The 18,016-nt window shown below is 37.9% G+C and overlaps 1 protein-coding gene across 1 annotated transcript in view; it reads right to left on the bottom strand.

The window, feature by feature from the left end:
- The window catches only part of MXRA5 (matrix remodeling associated 5), a 39,577-nt gene extending 37,498 nt beyond the window's left edge, over positions 1 to 2,079 (bottom strand). Inside the window, 1 exon segment of the mRNA XM_020992887.2 lies at positions 1,394 to 2,079. The gene's annotated coding sequence lies outside the window, so the exon portion shown is untranslated.
- Between the last annotated feature and the right edge of the window lie 15,937 nt (positions 2,080 to 18,016).

Here is an 18,016-nt window from a genome sequence, read left to right as displayed (position 1 = left end):
GCTACTAAGACGACCAACGTTTCTCTGACCCGCTGGCTGCCTGACCAAAGAGCTCATATTAGGCTTCCCACAGAAATGACTCCCACACCACTCATTTTCTCCTCTCTTCTGCAGCTCTTTCTTCCCAAACCTCATTCCCTCTTTGGAGAACTCAAGGGAAACCGACTGTATGGCTAGCTAAAATCCACAGGGATCTCACTGGGCTCGGGTTCCAGAAGGGGGATGGGGAAGAACTCAGGAGGACCCAGAGCAGTAGCTAGCTGCACATCCCGAGTCTTCAGCCAGTTTCCAAAGCCTCTCGGTGGCTCTCTGGAGGCTGCTCCAGACTGAACCGCTAACCAGAGACAAATTGGGGCGGGGAGAGAATGAGTCAAACTTCCTTTCTCTCAGGGAGGCGAACAATTTATTTGGGCCGGCCTGCTCGCTCTACTCCTGGACGAGCTCCAGATCCTCTGCTCTCGTGCGCAAGGAGCGCAGAGCCATAAATTACGCTAATACTAATAACAGGGGCAGCCTGAGGCAGGCTCTCCAGCAGCTTCTCTCCCGGATTGACGCCAGATCTCATTCTCCCTTTAGGGCACGCTGATGACTTCCCCAGCTTCCTTCGCTGAAGCGAGAATAATTGCGGGAGCTTTAGTTCCTTTGTCGCGGAACTCAAAGTCTGGGTTTTAGCTTATTTTCCTCTCTAGGGTCGAAATCTTGACCTCGAGAGCGAAGAGAACGGGGATTGTAGGGTGCGGTGGAGGGGATGCTCTCGGTGTTTGGAGAACGTAGTGGGAAGTGGGGGAGTTGCATCTTCCTTTCTCCCTCTCTTGGACATTTCAAGGGTAGATTCTGCCCCACCTGGAAACTCCTTTGACGATTCTCTAGCGTCTCAGAGCAAGACAGCATTATATATGTATATACATATGTGTGTGTATATATACACACATACATACCTACATATATACACACACATACATACAGATGTATCTACATCTATTTGTGTGTTATGTATATAGTCAACGCGCAAAGGCATCTTGAAGGCAGCAGGGTTTTGGTAGGGGACCTGATTCAAATCCAACCGCTCTGTAAATGCAACCCTTCTTCTCTGCTGCAATCGGCATATACCCTGCAGAATTTGAGAGTTTTAACTAGCCCCTAAGCTTGTAAAAGAAAAGTAGCTGAAAGCAGTTAAAACTGAGTCTTCCCGGGCCTCCAAGATTTCTTCCAGGAACAATGCATGGGCCACCCCCCAGACCTACTTCCCTCTCTCCCCTTTTCTCTTCCTTTCCCTCCCAAGGTTAAGCCATTTTGATAACAGTTATCCATTTTTCCTTTCTGAACCAGCTGCAAAATGTGTGTGAGGAATGGATAAGGAGGTACAAGGAAAGCCCCCAACAGCCACATTTACCTGAAGTTTGGAAAAGCGACGTCCTACACATCAGTCTGCAGACCCCATCCTCTTCACACGGTGCCAGCGGAGGCGAAAGCTAGGAACTCATGGATAAGGCTTGTGGAATGAGCTCTTTCCACGAATTCTGGGCTCCTGGGCTTTTTATTCCACAGCACCAGCGTTTTCCAAAGTCCACGCCTCACCACCACCTCCACCCTGCCCCACCCAGGGGGAGACAATGCCACGAGCCAAACGTCAGGGACCCTTTCGTTGGCTGGGGTCTGAGGTCACCCTTCTGGACCCCTCTTCATCTTGCCCCATCCAGAAGAGAGAAGAATGCAAGCATCCCTGCTCCAAAGCCCCACTTAGACAGCTAAAGTACCATCAGCGATGACGATGACAATGACAAGAGCAGCAACAACAAAGATGCCCTTTTGAAGAGTCTTCCTTTTTCCAGAGAAAATCCAGAAATCCCAGCTGGGGAAGGAGAAAAGAGAGGAATTCAATCGGAGTCCATTCAGAAAGTCTGCTGCTTTGCCCAGAGCTCTTTTCCCAGAAGTGTTGGAAACTTTTCTTCTTTTCCTTTAAGGGCAGAAAGAAGTAACAAAGTTTTCACTCCTCCGTGAAGAAGTGAGTTTTCTCTGGCAGACAGCTCAGAGCCCGTGTGCAGGCAGGATCAGACTCTCCAAACTAGCATAAGGAGAGCAAGATTGAGGTCTTGCAATACGAGACCGGCCCTCCCTGCTTTTCTCCCTCCTCCTCCTCTTCTTACTTCCCCCTCCCATTTTCTCTGCCGGTGAGGTTGAAGTAGGAGTACACTAGTCTTGATCTCTTCTTCTAGGATAGGAGATTCTCAGGGATGATCCCACTAAGCATTGAGGGAATTATCTGTAAGGATAATAAGTTTCCTATGGTGAGTAGGTGAGATGACTTTGGAGGGGAAAATAGGAAGGAAAGATGTAGTTAGTGCCCATTTTCCTAGTCTCCAAGGACAAAGGAGGATTCAAGTATAATTTCTGGGAAGAACAGTACAGGAGAGACAAAAGCAGGAAGAGGTGGAATCTATCAATCAGAGAGTATAGCTTCTACAGGAAAGAGTGAAGAGAAGGAAAAAGGAGAAAGTGGGTAAAAGGAAAAGTCACTATTTGTTTCCTCTATGATATCCACAGAAATTAATCAATGAACAAATATTTACTGAGTGCTCATGTGTCCATTATCATGCTTTGATGCTCTCAGTGGCTCTGTGATCTAATCCAGTGGGTACTCCCTTCACTGGTGCAGGTCACAATCTGCAAACATATTTTTTTCCTATGTGGTCTTGTCACCTTTGTGACCTTGGATTAGTCATTTAGGAATTATGAGAATGTTCTGCAGCTCACTTATTTGTATTATGAGGATTTGAACTTAATGACCTGTGAGGTTTCTCCAGTTTTAAATCCATGAATCCATTAACCAAGTTAGTTAATTTCCTTTTTGACCTTACAATGCTATAGGTTTACTTAGAAAAGGACATAATATTTAAAACACCATTTCAGTTTAAAATACTTTTTTTTAGTGCCTGAATTTTCTCTCTGATGATTCTTCCTCGGTCTCTTTTGTTTGATCTTTATCCAAGCCATTCCCTTTAATTGTGGGTGCCCCTCAAGATTTTGTCTGACACCTCTTCTTTTCTTTCTCTCAACACTGCAGTCTATCTTCCACTCAGTTATAAAAGTACTCTTAAAATACAAATCACTGCCTTAATCAATAAATTCCAGTGTCTTGCTATTGCCTCCAGGATCAAAGAAAAAAATAATCCTCCATATGGATTTTAAAGGTCTTCATAACCTAGTCCCTTTCTACTATGTCAGTATCCTTACATCTTATTCCCTTCCATACAGTCTACAATCCAGTGACCCTGACCTGCTTGCTACTCCTCACATAAGACAAAGTACATCTCCAGACTCCAGGCATTTTACTGGCTGTACCTCATGGCTGGAATGTTGTCCCTCTTGTCTTGACCTCAGAGCTTCCCTGGCTTCCTTCAAGTCTGAGTTAAAATCCTACATTCTGAAAGAAACCTGTCATGGTCAATCTTATGGCTGTTGCTTTCCCTTTGAGATTATCTCCAATTTATCCTCCATATACCTTGTTTTTACATAGTTTCACAATCATCTTGATCGTTAGACTGTGAATTCCTTGAGGGTAGGGATTATTGTTGTTGTTGTTGTTGTTGTTGTTGTTTGCCTGCCTTTGTATCCCCAGCATTTATCACAATTCCTAGAACATAATAGTTGCTTAATAAGTGCTTATTGATTTGACTTATACACAAATCACTGAGTTAGCGACTGATGGAGATACAACTTTGAATAAGATGCTCCCTGCCTTCAAATGACTTACAAGGTAGTAAGACAAAATAATCAATGTATACATTGTAATACAAAGTATTGTGAAAGTACTTAAGAGAAATTCAAATGAATTGCTACGCTATTTCAAAGGAGAAGTAACAGTACTGGTTATGGAGAATCATTTGTTCAGTCAAGAAATGTTTACTAAGCACCTACAATTCAGCAGGCATTGTACAAAGTGCTAAGAATACAAAGAACGGTGGGGAAAAGGTCTTTCCTTCAATGACCTCATGATCTAATGGGAGAAGACAACACACAAAAATAAGTTGAAGGTGGGGCAGCATAACTGATGGGGTGTGTGTGTGTGCGTGCGTGTGTGTGTATGTATATGTGTGTGTGTGTGTATGTATATGTGTGTGTGTGTGTGTGTGTGTGTGTGTGTGTGTGTGTGTGTGTGTGCAGAGAGAGGAGGTATGATAAAGTACAAAAGAGTTCAAGGTGGGAAATTATGAGATGGCTGCCCTGGGTGCTCTCCTCACCTGGAAGATCTGGGAGAAACTCTCCTTTGTCCATCATCCCTCCTCTCTAATCAGAGGGAGAGAGGAGCACCAGGGGCAGGGGGTACTAGAAATCAAGTAGGGTTACTTTACAAAGGCAATAGGGTATATAACATTTAAATTGTTAGAGATGTTAGAAGATGAAATTCTAAGCAAAGAATAGAGATAGTGATTAAGGAAGTGATGTGTGAATTCTGGACATACCAAGAAGGCCAGGTTGGCTGGAGCAGAAAGCACTGAAGGAGACAGGTGTGAGATAATAATGGAAGGATGTAATTTCATTAATAAAAATCAAGCCAAAGAAGATGCATTACTATCTACCTTGCTGCTACACTTAAGGACTCTGTGGCTAAACTCCCAATATGTGTTGCCTTCTCTTTGGAAATGTGACCTCATTGGAAGCTGGGATTGTTTTACTTTTCTCGTTGTATCCCCAACACTCAGCAAAGTGCTTGCCACATAGTAAGAATTTAGCAAATAGTTGTTCATGTATTCATTTAATAGGGTTAGATCATCAGCAGCCTTATATATCAAGTTAACAGGCAATAAAGAGGGTTTGAGAGGTTTTATTCAGTGATGTGATATGACCTAGGCATTAGGAAGATTAATCTGGCAGCATCTTATAGGATGGATTGGAAGAGGAATAGTCTGGAAGCAAGATCAGTTAGAAACCTCTAGTTTAGATGACAAGTAAGGAGGGCCTGAAATAGGACAGTGTTATACAGAAAAGATAGGAAAGAATCCGTAGGAGGGACTAGGGGGGCTCAGAGAGGTGAAATTATAAACTTTGGGCAACAGAACTAATAAGCATCAGTTACAATTCAAACCCAGGTCTCTCTGGACTCCAAGAGCTTTCTGATATATAACACTCTCTGTCCCATATTAGATACATATGCTATATTTGCTCCTAAGACTAGGGAAAATTAAGAGCTAGCTTGCCAGATTTCCAGATTAAATTATCAGGAGCTCTTATTTTATTTCTTGTTTAAAAACAAGCCTATCCCTCTACCATATTTGGAACCATATATACATGTCAAATTGATCTGTTGCATTTATTACTTGGTCTATAAGTATAAGGATGGAAACCTTTTTTTTACAAGTGTCTGTGGTGCTATTTGCCTTTTGTTAGAATCTTGCCTAAACTAAATGCCGCTACCATTTGTCAGTAGTTTGATAGCATGCAGTCTTATAAAGACCTATAAAATGAAATGACATAACTGGGAAGTTATTGTTCTCTAAATACACTTCTCTGCTCTGTGTGTTCACAAGCATGTAGTTGTATGTACTACAGCTCAGCCTTTCTTTGTTCCCTGTCTTCCATTTAACTGAGCTCCCATTGTGGGTTGTACCACCCAAGCTCAAACATCACTATTCTTTTCTTGCATTTGGGGAGAGAAATTTTCTTCCCCAACACAACAAGAGCTGTCCATGCCATCAGATGGCTGCTCAGCTCTACTGCTCTTGAATTACGGATGGGAAGAGGTGAAGATTTAGCTTATTTAACATCTCATAAATAAAAGTATTTATGGGGCATTCTTCTTGTGCCTGTGTCTTTTTCCTTCTCCAATCCCTCCCTCCTGCAATAAAGCTGAGAAGTGAAAATAAGATGAAGACTAAAGCTACATGTAGTTATCTGACATGCAGTCTATCAGCTCTTCAAGACCTCCATGTTCTACATTAGACAATTATGTTATACTAGACTCTGCTGGGGCTACAGTAGTCATGTGACTCAGTTAATAGTGATTGCAAATGTGGCTCCAGAGTCACATAACTGTAAGTACTTCTGCTTTAGAATCTTTATAATCAGGAGAATACAGATCCTTATTCCTATAAAAGTTTCCAAAAAAAAAAAAAAACCTTGGCTGAACAGGAAATCCCCACTCAGCACTCTGGGGTTAGTCTCACAAGGAAATCTCATGAGTAGAGTAATAGCAATTGCAAATGTAGTCTTAGATGATCAGAAACAGATTTTTAGAAATATCCAATTCTATTCAATCTTAACCCTCTTTGAGGTAAACTTAAGTAATGATGTAGGCCACAGGTTACTGAAAATGAGAGGGGCAGTCTAATTATGGACACCTGCATAACCAATCAGAGGAACTTTGTTCTAGGGCAGTAGTCCCCAATCTTTTCTAGTATGAATACCATTTTTTGATATAAACATATTTTGTTTATTCTCCATGTGTAGTACTATTAGTATCTTCTGATTGAGAAAATATGCAACCCCAAATTATTATTAGTTACAATTATATTTCTATACAGTTGAAATGCTTCATGGGGTAGCGAGCTTCCTACTCCTTGGAGAAGGGAGGCATTCAAGAGCAGGGTATGCTATGCTTGGGTATGGGCTGAACTAGCTGGTCACCAAGTTCCTTTCCAAATCTCAAATTCTCTGAGAAATTATAAATACAAATATATGCATATGTACCCATATATGGACTAGTCTATTGAAGTTTGTTTACTTACAGGTTTGGATTTAAAGAACCCTTGAAAAACTCTGTGGTTCCCTAGAAGTCCAAAACCCATTTTGCTCTGATATTACAAAGACTTTTCTAGGCTTCCTCTGGGTCATGTTAAAATAGGACAATAGAATATAAAACTACCAGTATTATAAGTTGAGAGTTTATTTTAAACTTGAGAGGGTTTTCCTTTTAATTGCTAAGTATAAGCTGGCTATGTTTACACAGGACAATAATAACTGACAGAAAAAGAATTTTTTTTAAATTAATCATTTACTTAGCATCACATAGGAAAAACAACTGGTTTTAGTTAAAGATCAATAATATGTACAGTTATTGTTCTGAGTATTGGGAATATAAATAAGAAAAAGACTGTCTCTGTCCTCAATCTAGTGGGGGAAGGTAATACATGAAAGGAAACTGGGGCAGGTGCCAGAGGTTATCTGTCTTGGGGAATGATGTTCATGGAGGGGAAAACAAGTGAAGCATCTGATGAAAATGAAAAAGAAAATGAGGCTCAGAAAGGAGTTTATTGCTCTGTCCTACAGCCCTTCTATGTGAAGGGAGAGGCAAGTGGAGATACTGAGGAGGTGTTGATATCAAAGCTGGATCAATCTCCAGGATGATGAGATTTCAAGTGACGAGCTTATGCTATAAAAGTCATAATGTTCATGGTGTTGAAATCAAGCAAACAGAGTAGCTTAAGGGAAATGAAGTAGTTTTACTCTATTCAACTAAATTTTTAAAAAATGATTCTGAATTCAGCCAAAATAATTTAGAGCATAGAAAATGGTCTCTGTGGTATGTAGGTAAACATAATGCTTACTATCTTTTTATCTCTATCTATTTATCTATCTATCTACTGATCTGTCACTTTTGTATAGTACTTTCCTCACAACTACCCAGTTAAGTAGTAAAAATGTTATAGAGGCTGAGAAAGATAAAATTAATCACTCAAGATGAACACGAATTTGCAGGCTCATTTTACTGGGAACTATCATGATGATGAGCTTAACATATGAGCCAGTGTGTCAAAGGTCACTTATATTACAGTACCACAAGAAGGCAAGATACATCAGAACAAATCAGAAATAACAATAATATCCCATTTGGAAATGCTTTGGTGAAAATGGTACTGACCACTGAAGTGGGAAAACTATGAGTATGTATGAAATTATCGGGAGATATGAAAGTTTTTATAATATGCCAGTGATAAACCCGTAATAAAATTATAAATGAGTCTTACCAGCTATAGACAAGGACTTCATACTCCTTTTTATTAGTAATCTCTTTAGCTTCAAGTTACATAAGAGCTGAGAACAGATTAATGAATAGCAATAATCATAAATGAGTTAATTCCTAATTTCAAGTTAGATGAAATAAGATTAGAAATGAAGGAGCTATTTCACTCTAAAGGGAGATGGGCTGAGGCAGCTAAAAACATTGAAAATTAAAATGATTCAAACTCTAGTATGCTACATAATGATTGAGTGTCGAAGTGGTGATGTCACAAATGAAAGAAAATAGACATATTTAGAAAAGAATATTGAAAAGGAATTATCAAGAGGATGGGGCCAAGATGGCAGAGTAGAGTAGATCCAAACTCTTCCAACATTCCCCTCCAAATAACTTTAAAATAATGCCTCAAATCAACTTCTGGAGTGGTGGATTAAACAAAAGGGTGAGACATTTTCCGTATCTAAGACAATTTAAGAGGTCAGCAGGGAAGATCTATAACACTGGGGTAGGGGCTGGAGTGCACATGATGGCAGCACCAATGGTGGGGCTTGGAAGTAGCTACAACATTGGCAGCAGAAACCTCAGGAGCTCTCAGCCCAGAGATGGTAAGGGAGTCAGACAATTGGTCAGAAAGAAATTACAGGGGACCCTTTGCTGGCACTGGGTGCTGATGGGACTGATTGGTAACTCTATTTCTCATAAACAGTTCTGGGTAGTGGTTCCAGCTCAGAGAAGAGTGCTTGTGGTCAGTCACAAGGGAGCAGAGGTCCTGGTGGCAATTTCAAGGCAAAGAAGAACACTCATGCCAGAAAACAGGGCACCTGGTCACAGTTCCAGGGCCAAGAGGACTGTTAGTGGTTGCAGAGGAATAGGGACCCTATTTTGGTAAAGGTTAGAGAAAAGACCAAGAGAGCAGTGACCAGAGCTCTCCTCTTCCACCTTGGAAGGACTTAAGACCTTGTAGAATTCCAGAACTAGCTCTGAAAATAGCAACATAAAAAAGCCTGCCACTTAGGATAGTGCCTCCATACCCTCAGGTGAGCAGAGCCCAATGGGGGAAACAACCACAGAGAACTTGACCATAAGAATCTACTACAGTAGTGGGGAAGACCAAGACACAAACACAGAAGAAAACAACAACATGAGAACAGCAACATGCAAAGAAGCCTCAAAGAAAATGGAAATTATACATGAGCCCAACAAGAATTCCTATAAGAGTTTAAGAAAGAGATGAGTGGTAGAAGGAAAATTGTGAAAAGAAATGAGACTGATGCAAGAAAAGTATTAAAGGAGAATTAATAGTTTGGCTTAAAAAGGCATCAAAAATACTGAAGAAAATAACCTCTTAAAAAAGATAATTGATCTAATGTTAAAAGAAGCACAAAAATTCACTAAAGAAAAGCAGAAGAATTAAAAGCAGAATAGGCCAAATGGAAAAATAGTGCTTCTACTATATAATTCTACTGATGTTAATTGAGGATTATAGATAATCCTTTACTTAAATGTGTGGCCTTGGGCAAGTCCTTTAACATCTGGAGCTTATTTTCTTCCTCTGTAAACCTAGGATCAAGTATAAAGCACTATATAAATTCAAGCTGTTACTTTTTTTATTATTCTGAGATAGTCAAGGCACTGAAAGACCATGAAGAACACTTGGAGAAAGCAAAGATTACATTTCATTCAGTATAAAAAAGCACACTGAATAAAATAATTCCTGAAAAATTAGAGTTGGGCAAGTGGAAGCTAATGACTCATGAGACATCAAGAAACAATACAGCAAAGTAAAAAGAATAAAATGTAGGCGGAAATGTGAAACACCTTATCAGAAAAACAACTGATAGGGAAAAGTAGATTAACAAGAGATAATTTATGAATTATTGGACTATCTGAAAGCCATGATTAAAAAGAAAAGAACATACACATTACATTTCAAGAAATTGTCAAGGGAAATGGCCTTGATATTTTAGATCCAGATGTTAAAATAGAAATCCAAAGAATCCTGATTGCCTGAAAGAGAGCTCAAAATGACAGCTCCTAGAAATATTATAGTCACAGTACACAGTACCCAGGACATAGAGAAAATATTGCAAGCAGCCTGAAAGAGACAATTCAGATATCATGGAGCCACAGTTAGGATCACACAAGATTCAGCAGTTTTCACATTAGAGAATTGGACGGCATGGAATATGACATTCTGGAAGGCAAAGGATCTAGTATGACAGTCAAGGATAACCTACTCAGCAAAACTGAGTATAATCTTTTAGGGGAAAATGGTTATTTAATGAAATAGAGAACATTTAAGCATTCCTGATTAAAAGGTCAGAGCCAAATAAAAAAGTTCACATTAAAACACAGGACTCAAGAGAAGCATAAAAATATAAACATGAAAAAAGAAATCATGAGACTTAAAGTTAAACTGTTTATAATTCTATATGGAATATAATTCATGTAACTGCTAAGAACTTTACTGTTATTAAGGCAGTTAGAAGCAGTCTACATAGATAGAGGACATGGGTATGAATCACTTAAATTGGGATGATCTCAAAAATGAAGGGGTGAGAAAGAGGGATACACTGGGAGAAAGAGGAAGGAAGAGTTAGAATGGGGAGGATTATCTTTCATAAAAGAAGCATGCAAGGAAGAACTTTTATAGTGGAGGGGAAAATGAAGTAGCAAGGGGCAATGCTTGAATTGCATTCTCATTGGAATGGGTTTAAAGAGATCATTGTACACAGTAACAGCAATGTAGTAGTGATAAGCAACTGTAGAAAGACTTAGCTACCCTAAGCAATACAATGATCCAAGAACATTCCAAAGGATTCGACTCATGATCAAAAATGCTCTCTTATCTCCAGAAAGAGAATTAATGAACTCCTAGGTAAACTGAAGTATAGGGTTTTTTTTCTGCTTTGTTTTTCTTGCTATTTTTTGTGATACGGCTAATCTGGAAATGTTTTGCTTGATTTCACATCTAGACTTGATATCATATTGCTTGCCTTCTTAATGGGGGGGGGAGTGGCAGAATTTGGAAGTTTTTTTTTTTAAGATTGTTTTAAATAAATAAATAATATAATAAAAATAGAAAAGATACTTTCCCAGAGATGTGGAATTGTAGAAGTAACCACATATATTGTTGTGAAGAAAATTGGTGAAATTTATTATATCAGCAGAAATTTTTATATATTTTTTTGTTTTATTTTATTTTTCAAAATGATCTATGATTTCATCAGTTTAAGTACTCCCTATATCTTTGTAAACTTCTGTGGCCAATACAATAAATCAAATGGCGGGTGGACAATTTCCTGAGGATGAAATTAGCAAGGTTGGTACTCAGATAATAATCCATATCCAGACCATATTCAAAATCATTCCACTTTGGTACAGATTGCCAGATTTTGAGCAATATTGGTATACCAAAGTAGGCTTTCAAAAGTAGTTCCAGAGGACAAGTATTTACATATCAGATCTTATATGCTTTTTATTTGGTCCTTAAGTTAGACAAAATGTTGACTGGCTAATAAATGCTTGTTGAATGAAAAAGAAAAAGAAATTAATAAACTTGATACCACAATCCAAAGTAAAAGATCAATTATATTGAAGCAAAGTAATTTAAAAAGTGGATATCTGCTATCACCATCATTAATGGATACATTCTCCTACAATATTTGACAGAAAGCAAAAAATATTTCATAACCTGTTCATAACAATTTATGCTGTGATTGTTACTGATATGATAAAGATGATGCTACTTATGAATACTCCTAAGAACAAGCAACAAATATAATAATAAATGAGAAGGCTTGAGGAAACTATTTAATACATGCAGAAAGACATCAGATGATTACAGAAATATTTAACTGGGATACACAATAGAAAGCTTGACTAATGTATTGTACAATTAAGGCAACAAAAAAGACATATGAAAATCATGTGGGAAAATATGAACCCACCTCCACCCTTGTCATCCTATTTGCTATTGATGAGCTTTTAGTGTGTCTACAAAAAGATGAGGATTTATTCTAATGCTCTTACTCAATTTGGATAATCATTTATTTTACCCACCTGTAAAATAATATGCAGAAGATGAAATATAGAAGAATAGTAGTAGGATAGAGCATTGTTCCAAAACCCTTTTATTACTGAATTCCAATGGGGAAAAAAGATGAATAAAAACAATAGTTTATTTCCATATTATTTTTTATATGAGGCGTTTCATATACATGATCACATTTGATCCTGTTATTAATAGCTGTATGCCTGTGTATAGCAGCTAAGTAGTGCACTGGATAAAGACCCAAACTTGGAATCAAAAAGACATCCTCATGAGTTCAAATCTGAACTCAGATACTTAGTAGCTGTGTGACCCTGGGCAAGTCACTTAGCACTGTTTGTCTCAGTTTCCTCTTCTGTAAAATAAGCTGGAGAAGGAAATGGCAAACCACTGCAGTACTTTTGCCAAGGAAACCCCAAACGAGGTCATGAAGAGTCAGACAGGACTGAAATGACTCAGCAACAGCACCAAATGCCTGTGTGAAAGTAGCAACAAGAGTTAATTCATGAAATTGATGTACGATAAGCTCTAAAACCAGAAAAATCCCCTTACTTTTCTCTGACAGTCCTTGGGAACAGGAATTGCCCTCATTAGTAGAGATGGTGATGGACACACACACACACACACAAAACAAAACAAAACAAACCCTTTCTCCTGTCTGGTCTCAATTTTCAAGTATGTAGAAAACCAGATAAAATGAATGTTAAAATGAGTTCTATAGCTTATACCACATAAAATTACCTTGCAGATTTCATCTTTCTGTGAAATTTAGTGATTTTTCAATAGCTATTCCCATAAGCAATTGATATAACATTCTTAAAACAATGAAAAACAAAATTATTCTCTCTCGTCTTTTTTTTTTTTTGGAGTTGTAGATCTAAAAGAATCTTTACTTTTACACATGGAAACATTTATTGTAAAAAATGCATTCGGCCAATGCTGAATACTTAAAATTATTTTGTCACGTTTGCAGAGGCCATTTTTTACAACCCATTTTGGCTAATATTTATGCTGACACCATTCCACATAGTACTCCAGGCAGCTGGCCTGCCTCAGGATGGAAACCAAGAGACTTGTGGGGATTTAATATAGAAGTTGGCCTAGAAACTAGAAGAAAAGAACATCATAAAATATATTTTTGTGCTCTTTTAACTGAAGGCAAATGGATGCTACTATCTAGTGAGAAAAAGGTCTGAAATAATCTTACTTGCCAATTAACTCTGTTAAGGCACATAATGATATGATATTTTTTAAGTCATTTAATTCATAGATCAGTAAGAATGTCCTGGATTAATTGACTAGGAACTGACTCCTGAGGAGTGCTTAAGTAATTCTGCTCATATATGGGACAAGTACATTTACATTAAACCAGTGATTTCAAACTCAGATAGAACTGATCCCCGCAGGCCATATTTTGACATAGAAAACTATAAATGGACATTATCTATGTTGTATTATATTTTTATTTATTTTACTAAATATTTTCCAATTGCATTTTAAAATGCTTTGAGCCCAAATTTGTTAGTTTTAGGGGAGCTTCAAGTGCTAGGCCTAAGTTTGACAACTCTGCCTTAAATTACTTTCAATGTAGAAGCAAGTTATTTTTGGTTTACTTTATATATGACAGGACATATATATTCAGGATCTTGCCCATTTATACTTGTACATCTAGCTGTTAAAAGAACAAGCTTGGAGAACAATATGAGACTGTTCAAAATCAGCTAGTTTCAATTAACTGAAAATAATATATATACATACATGCGTATGTATATGTGTGTGTGTGTGTGTGTGTGTGTGGTGTGTGTGTGTGTGTGTGTATGTCTTCATGACCCCATTTGGGGTTTTCTTGGTAGAGATACTGAACTAAAGTGGTTTGTCATTTCCTTCTCTAGATCATTTTACAGATGAGGAACTGAGGCAAACAGAGTTAAATGAGTTTCCCAGGGTTACACGGTTAGCGTCTGAGGCCAGATTTAACTCAGGAAGATCAATCTTAATGACTTCAGGCCCAGCAATCTATCCACTGGGCCACCTAGTGGCCCCAGTGTATGTATACGCATACATTATACATATAACACCACTTCTATGGCTACCCGCCTACTTTCATTCTCAGGTTGGGTACCATGGGGAAGATGATTACAATCCATCTTTTACGAATCAAACCTAGGTTTTCTGACTCCACTGAGGTCTAGTCAGGGATGTATTGATAAACGTTTAACAACTGACTCTCAAAAAAAAGTACATGCAGCACATTTTAAAGTTTAATCTGCATTATTAACATTTTTCCTTCATCATTTTCCTAATCAAGAAGACAATAAATAGAGCCCTGGTTTGTAGGATTTGTCCATTTCTAAGGTATGAATGCTCATACTGAAAATTTAACAAGTGGTTCTCATGCCAGTTAAAGCTGGCTGTAGCAGCTCCTTGAGTCTGATGTTCCTTGAACAATGATGATGCCTTTGCAGTTCCCCTGAATCTTTTTTTTTCCTGTGCCCATTTTCAATTAAAAATGAATGTGACAGAAGAATTAGCAGCTAATATACTGTGTCCATTGACCAAAAAGGATCATGTGATGTGTTCTTTGTTAGGTCCAAGCAACTCAGGAAAAACCAAGGTCTATTGTTGCGCTACTGAAGAATTCCTCCTCCTCCATCAGGAAAAGGTTGTCTTTGTTTTCTATTCCTCTGGACTAGCACTTCTTTGCCTCAGGGAGCAACATAGTTGAATAATTTCTCTTGTCTCCACATGTATAGCACCATTCAAGTATGCATATTGATGAAGTACTTTTTGGATATCTATTGATTACTCATATTTTATTGATTATTCATAATTTGCTTAGCATTTAATGAAAGACTCATGACTCAGTCTTTCCTGCCAAGGAAAAAAAATGACTATCTTAGTCTTTTATTTGCATTAACACAACCATGACTTTTTGTAACATATGAAATTTATGTGCTAGCCAGAAAGAAAATATGTTTGAGCTCCACTCCTGATTATTCCTACTTCCTCTTCTATACCACAGAATCCTCCTCACCCCTGGGCTTCTCACACTGCAAGTATATTCTTTCCCCATAGCCCCTTCCTCTAATTTGATGGTTTCTCACAGAACTTCCATTTGAAAGAAAGCATTCAGTCTAACCATGTCTTCACTCCTCTCCAGGCTCCACTCCTGACTTTGTCTACCATATTCCCACCCAGTTTACCTCTGCCTCTCTCAGACTCCTTTCACCTTCTTTTTATGTCATCTTCCCCCTCCCCCATTAAAATGTAAGCTCCATGAGGTCAGGTTTTCTTTCTCATTGTATTAGTTTTCCTTGTACTTGACACAGCACCTGGAACATATTAAATGTTGGCTGAGGACTTATTTTGATGGTTTCTTGGCAATGCGTTCTGGATTGCCTTGTGACTTTTCATATGGAGGACAAAAGCAGAGAGTGTACGTAGAAGAAAACCTTAATTTTCATAGAAAGGATTTCCTTTTGACCTCTCTTAGGTTTTGCCTAAATTCTAAACTTTAGTAAAACAAATATGTAGAAGAGGAAACAGCTTTATAGGAAAGAGCAAAGAAAAAAATACATACATACATGCATATATATATATATATATATATACACACACATATACATATGTGTATATATATATATATACATATACATGTGTGTGTGTATATATGTATACACACACACACATACATATAGGTATAAGTAGGTCAAAGCATAATTCCAAAGATAAACTACATTTAATACACATATGTTTGTGTGTGTCTGTGTGTGTGTGTAAAATGAAATGCTAACTCATTATCCAAGAACCATTTAGTAAGAGTAGTATTTACTCAGTTTATTTTAGTTCATATTAGTTTTTTAAAAGATTATATTTAATTTTCATTCACTAAACAAAAATTTACTTACCTAGTTAATGCTTTACTCCCCTCCTCAAGAACTTTCAATGGCTTCCTGTTTCTTCTGAGATAAAATACAAATTCCCCAGCTTGACATTTACAATCCTTTCATAACCTGGCTCAATTCTACATTACCAGGCATATTTCTCATTACACTACTTTCTTTATGAAAATAGCTTTCACATGTGTAACTTCAGCATTTTGCATTTCAGGCGAATTGACTGATTTGCTGCTGATCCCCATACTAGGCATTCCAACTCCCACCTCAATGATTCTGCACAGTCTATCTCCCATGCCTTCAAATTCCATGGGCCTCCTTGCTATTCCCCAAACTTGATATTCCAACTCCCACCTGTGTGACTTTGCATAGGCTGTCACTCATACCTAGAATGCATTCCCTCTAGTCAGAATCACTGACTTCCATTAGAGCTTAAGTTAAATGACACCTCCAGTGGGGAGCCTTTCCTGATCCCCTTAATTGTTATTAGTTATCTCTCTCCTTGAATAATCATGTACATGCTTATCTGGTGACATAGTCTATGCTTCTCTCCACCTCTCACCTTCCTCTTTCCCTCCCTCCTTCTACCCAGGATAGTAAGTTCTTTGGGAACAAAGACTATCAAGGACTATTATTAATTTATTATTCATTTTTGTCTTTGTAGCAGCAATGTAGCTTAGCATGCACCTTGAACACACAGTGTGTTGACTTGGATGAAATAGATTGATGTACCCATATTAGTGAGATTGACACTCACTTAAATTGCTGAATTATTAAAAGTATGTAATAATACTTCTGCGGAGGTCAAATAGTAAGGACAGTGAGGAAAGAAGATAAATGTCATTTAGATTGAGCATTTGGTTTAAGTTACATGCTAAACCTAAAAATGAATTAAAATAAATTACTCATAGTGGTGCTATGTCTTCCATTGATCTTAGATAGATTTAGTCACTGTGTGGAAATATTCCTATCTTGGGTCTTCCTTCCAACTTTTTATAATCATCAGAAGTATCACTTAAAAAAAGAACAGACTGATCGATTTAAGAAATATTAGCAATACCTCCCAGCAAAGGTAGATTTCACATACCTCACAACTGAGAAATTTGTCACACATCCCCACTACTGTGCTGACTTATCTCTATAGCCTGCAGTCATAGCAGCTAGGTCACTCTCCTAAGTAACTGCACATGAATTGTACATGAAACGGCATTTTTGTCAAAAACTAAACAAAACTTGCAGTACTACAGTTTCAATGCTAAGAACCTAGTGCCCACTTGCAAACTAAGCAAGCTCATATTTCCTCAAAGTAGAATTGACTTTTTATAAATAAATAGTAATAATATAAACAAATCTATTCAAATGTTTCTGAGCTGATCCCTGAATGCTATGTGAACAATGTGCTTGACATTGGTCAGGAGGTGAAGAATCACATTCACTGAGATTGGCTGGTGGGGGGAGGGTATGGGAGGAAGTTAAGCGAGTCTTTGTATTATTTTCCAGGCTTTAGACAATAGAGGAAAACATGTTTTTCGTTTTTGTTTGTTTGTTTTTTAACTATTTTGGAGGTTGATTCAGTTTTTGTGGTTGTTCACTCATTTCAGTTCTGTTTGACTCTTCATGACCCCATTTGGGGTTTTCTTGGCAAAGATATTGGTGTGGTTTGCCATTTCCTTCTCCAGCTCATTTTACAAATGAGAAAACTGAAGCAAAGAGGGTTAAGTGACTTCTCCAAGTTCACACAGTTACTAAGTGTCTGAGGTCAAATTTGAACTCAGGTCTTCCTGACTCCAAGCCTAATGCTTTATCCACTACACCACCTAGCTGCCCTGTTAGTTAGTTTTTGATATAAAAAATAACTCATTACAAAGATACACTTGTAAAGCACTGTCTCAATGCAATGTGGTATAGTGGCTAAAATACTTATCTTTATGGGAAGAAAACTGGGGTTCAAATCCTATTCCTGAAAATACCTGTGTTTTCTCAGCAAGTCATTTAATCTCTATGTAAGGCAGCTAGTGGATAGAGTACTCAGCCATGGAATCAGTAAGACCTGAATTTAAATCTGGCCTTGGACATTTACCAGCTGTGTGACACTGGGCAAGTCACTTAACC

Source organism: Phascolarctos cinereus, unplaced genomic scaffold (genome assembly GCF_003287225.1).
Source record: "Phascolarctos cinereus isolate Bilbo 61053 unplaced genomic scaffold, phaCin_HiC Scaffold_726;HRSCAF=1367, whole genome shotgun sequence".
NCBI classification, from domain to species: domain Eukaryota; kingdom Metazoa; phylum Chordata; class Mammalia; order Diprotodontia; family Phascolarctidae; genus Phascolarctos; species Phascolarctos cinereus.
Note: the sequence above shows the minus strand (reverse complement) of the source record. Positions and strands in the feature narration are given on the sequence as shown.